Here is a 4,761-nt window from a genome sequence, read left to right as displayed (position 1 = left end):
TGCTATACTAGCTGACTTTCTGCTTGTCACATAGCTGTGACAAACAGGGGGAAAGACCTGCCTGGAATAAGCGTGAATGGTGGAATGTACACTGGGCATCTTAAGTAAAGGGATGAAAATTCAGTTGGTTAAGAAGCTCACACTCAGCTACAACCCCCTTATACCATTGGCTCAGGTTCTTGAACCCTTTCAAGAGTCTGGAGGAGCTACATCTTACTAAAGAATTTCATGTGGATGAAAGTAGCTTTGAAACAATTGTTTTATGATCTGTAATCAATTAATTTCACAATATCATTCTTCACTTACCTACCTTTTGTGTGGCCTTTTGATTTTTTTTACATTTTTGGAATGTTATATATTATGCACTGAAATTCACCATTATCTTAAGGCACCTGCCATTCAGGCTACTTACCCCCCCATATATATTTCTTTAACACATTTAGCCTCCTTTACTTCAGAGAAAAAGGAATAATTAAGTGTTGTCTTAAAATAACAAAAGAAAATAACACATAACAGAGAATGTTGGTTGGATTAAAATAAAGGAAAAATATTTTCCCATGCGTACCTGAATTCTGCTAGTTAGGAAGGCACAGATAATGGCAGGTGTGTGGTCTGTGCTCCTGTCAGTTGCAAAAGCTTTGTAAATTCTACTCCTGAGTACTTTACTAGCACACCTGGGGAGAGGCAGTGGGCTGAAATGCATTTAGGGCACAACATTTGTTTAGCAGTATGCATTCCCTTTCCCTACTTTGTTCCTCTCTGCTCAGTCCACTCCTTGGGAACAGCTCTGCACAGCAGGTCTTCCTCCTAACTAGCAATTAGGGTTGGGCTAACTTGGCCCAGCAGTTCCAGTGCTGCTGAGCTGACTCACACACATTTGCACATTGGGGCATTTTCAGCTTTTTCCTTCTGTGCTAAGACTGCTTCTGCTCTAATAATAAATTTATTTTCTGGTTCAGTATTTGTGAGAGTTTATCAGGTTTCTAAGCAAGAGGGCTTAAAGGAAGATGTTGTTATTGCTGCTGAGTGACTGACCAGTAACCCATTTGAGCAAGCAGATTGCTTGCTTATTGTCAAGTATGATACTGGTCAGTGTTCCCTTGATAGGAGCAAACAACCGGGGAGGTTTTTATTGGATGGACATCTGCAGAATTGGGTTTCCATGAGCAGGTTCTGTGGCAGTTTGCAGCTTGAATCTGGGGTTGTGGCGCTGGGAGCAGGAGAACCTAAGACGACACAAAAAACCCTGCAAAGACCCATCTGAGTCCAACCAGGTACTTATGGGACCTCTTCCCAGCAAGTAGTATTCAGACGTTCATTGCCCCAGACGGTGGAGGTAGAACATAACCATTGTGGCTGGTAGCTATTGATAGCCTTATCCACCACGAAATTCTCTAAGCCTCTGTTAAAGCCTTTTAAGTGGGTGGCTATCACAGCATATTGTGGGAATGGGTTCCACTATGCACTTTGTGAAGTCCTTTCCTGTGTAATTCCTGAATCGTCCAACATTCAGCTTCATGGGATGGTACTGAGACTTAGGCTGGATCTATACAAATATTTTAAATGCTATAAAAAAACTACAGGAAAAAAGCTCCCAAGGCAATCTGCCATCAACTTTGGATTCTGCTCTACAGCACCATCTAGTGTCACATGTTTATAAGACATCTTTAACGTTATAAATTGACCCGTGTAGCTGAGTCCCTAGTATTAGGAGAGAGACAAAAACTTCTCCATGTCTACTTTCTTCACTCCATTCCTAATTTTATTCACCTCTACCATGCCCCCCCTCCATTTCCTCTAAACTAAAATATTTCTTCATGGGGGAGTTGCTCCAACATCTAAATCTATCTATCTATAATTTTATTGGGTTTTTGATAATTTTATACATATAAAACATAATCATCTCATACATTGAAATACATGGTTCTTTTGAACCTTCGGACTGCCTTCCCTCCCTCCATGGGTTCCATGTTTAAGTTTAAATTTGCTGCATCTTTTACCATTATCCATCTATTAAGGTAAAGGGTAAAGGGACCCCTGACCATGAGGTCCAGTCGTGACTGACTCTGGGGTTGCGGCGCTCATCTCGCTTTATTGGCCGAGGGAGCCAGCGTGCAGCTTCCGGGTCATGTGGCCAGCATGACTAAGCCGCTTCTGGTGAACCAGAGCAGCACATGGAAATGCCGTTTACCTTCCCGCCAGAGCAGTACCTATTTATCTACTTGCACTTTGACGTGCTTTCGAACTGCTATTATATAGCCATAATAATTCCATCTATTATATCACCATAATTACCATAAATAATTCCACATTACAAGTGTCATTGCATCCCTGCCAAAGATTTTAATTGTTTACAGTGGTCTTTTAAATAAATTACAAATTGACTCCAATCTTTAGAAAATACTTGATCTTCCTGGTTTTGGATCTTCCCCGTCAGTTTCACCATCTCCGCATACTCCCATCAAGTTCATCTGCCATTCTTCTTTTGTTGGTATTTCTCCTTCCTTCCATCTCTGGGCTAGTAGCATTCTCGCTGCCATTGTTGCATACATAGAAAGTCTTTTATCTTCTCTTGGTAACTCTTCACATATACCTAATAAGAAGGCTTCTGGTTTTTTAACAAATGTATTTTTAAACATTTTCTTTAGGTCCTTATATATCATTTCCCAGAAAGCCTTTACATGTCCACCACATATGATAAAAAGTACCCTCCTTCTCTTTACATTTCCAACACAATTTTGAACTCGTTTTGTACATTTTAGTAATTTTACTCTGTGTTAGATACCAACGAAGCATCATTTTCATCTAGTTTTCTTTCAACGAACAGCATGCAGTAAATTTTATTTCTTCTTTCCAAAACTTTTCCCAAGATGAAAGTTGGATATAATACCCAAAATCTCTAGCCCAATGTATCATCACTGCCTTGACTTCTTTTGTAACCAACATCTTTGGCATATAGCAACTAGGAAACTGATGAAGGATTAGCAGCTGTTTTGCCTATTTTCAGGAGTCCACTTGTTTCCATAATGCTGTTGGTGGATTTGTAAATAGCCAGACACCACAAAGGCATCATAAGTCTCCCTAAGGGAGACTTTGGGCTGGAACTTGGTTTGAGGGGTACCCAGGCAAGGTCACCTCTGCATCTCTGCATCTTCACATCACCTGGCGGGTCCTCCAAAGTCACAAAACCAGGGGGTGAGGATGGTAGCAGGCGGCTGCAGGGATGGATAGCAATGTAACCCCTTGTTCTCCCTACCTGTGCTAAGAAGTGCTGGGCCAGACATTGGCAGCCATCTCCATTTTCTGTTCTTTTTTATAATCAATTTTCAATTGAGAGTTTTCAACATAGAATATAATAAAACCAAAATAATCTAGATAAAACTAAAACAGAGAGAAATGTCTTTCTCTGATCCAATATGATAAGTTTCTTTCCAAGGGTTCCAACAAATCCTAACAGCATATTCGTTCACAATTATTTACTTGTTATGTCTTCATTAAGTCATACCCAATCCCATATTTTCCAGTCCCATTTAAAAGAGGAGAGGTCCTTCTTTTTCCATTTCCCCCCATTCTTTTTCCAAACCAATCACCATAAGCTTAGAGGCTTTTTCTTCTGTGTTTACTTCAACTTGTGCACTCTCTGCCGACAGGAGGGTCAGCAGCTGATGACCATTCCTTGTGGTCACCACCAGTTTCATTTCCCCAGAAAACCTGTCAACCCAGATGCAGCTTTTCAGAGGGACGTGATGTTGTGGCTGAACCCACAAGCACAGGAAAGATGGTAGCATCTGTGGCTGCTGGTCTGACAGGTATTTTTTCCTCAGTATTGGGTCCTAATATACGTATTTTTAAAACAAATAAAACAAAACAAGGATACTGGTGTGAGCTCTGACCATGCTGGGCCTGTGCCCTCTCATTCACCCCCACTTTGAGACAGGGGTGGTGAACCTCAGGCCCTTGCCCTCAGGACTGCCACTGCAAGGCGTACCGCCTCTCTCCAAGCCACCCCCCCCCCCCCATTCTGCTCTTCACTGCATTAGTTTTGCCTGGCTGGAATGTGTCCTTGGACTCTTTTGCTTGTCTGGATGGAGAACTGTATATACAAACCCATCTACTGTCCAAACAATTTTTTTTACATTTCTTGCTTTGCCCATTCTTGGTTCTGGCCCCCCCTATCCCTGGCATGTGGCCCTTGGAAAGCTGACCAGAAGGGAGTGCAGTCCTTGGGCTGAAAAAGCTTCGCCATCCCTGGTTTGAAACCACACTTATTTAAACTAAAGGGGGAAAGTATAACATATCTAACTGGGTGGTCGACTTATGGTAAAATAGCTACGGTACTGCTCATTCTCAGGCTGGAGAGAATGTTGCAGGCTCCATGTCTTTCTTTCAGTTTTGTATTTCTCTGGAACCCAAAGAACTGTAGTCTGATGGATCTCTAACAGAATTCTTAGTGGCATTACCAAGCAATTGCATGTCAAGGTCCCCAAGCCACCCCCTAAATAAATCACAATTCACACAGAATTTTTTTTTTTGTGAGTGGTTGCTTAGGCATTGGTTCTGGCTATTTTTTTTAAAATGATATTTATTAGAAGTTTCAAAAATTACAGAAAAAAGAAAAAAAGGAAACAACAAAAAATTTAACAAAACATACATAACAATACATCAAAAAAGGAAAAAAACCAAAAAAAACCCCATAAAAATCAATACAACAATAAGAATAATAAAAAAACACACATCCAATATTCCATATCTTTATCTTTC

Source organism: Podarcis raffonei, chromosome 11, assembly GCF_027172205.1.
Source record: "Podarcis raffonei isolate rPodRaf1 chromosome 11, rPodRaf1.pri, whole genome shotgun sequence".
Lineage (NCBI taxonomy): Eukaryota > Metazoa > Chordata > Lepidosauria > Squamata > Lacertidae > Podarcis > Podarcis raffonei.
The sequence above is the reverse complement of the archived record's forward strand: the minus strand, read 5'-3'. Positions refer to the sequence as shown.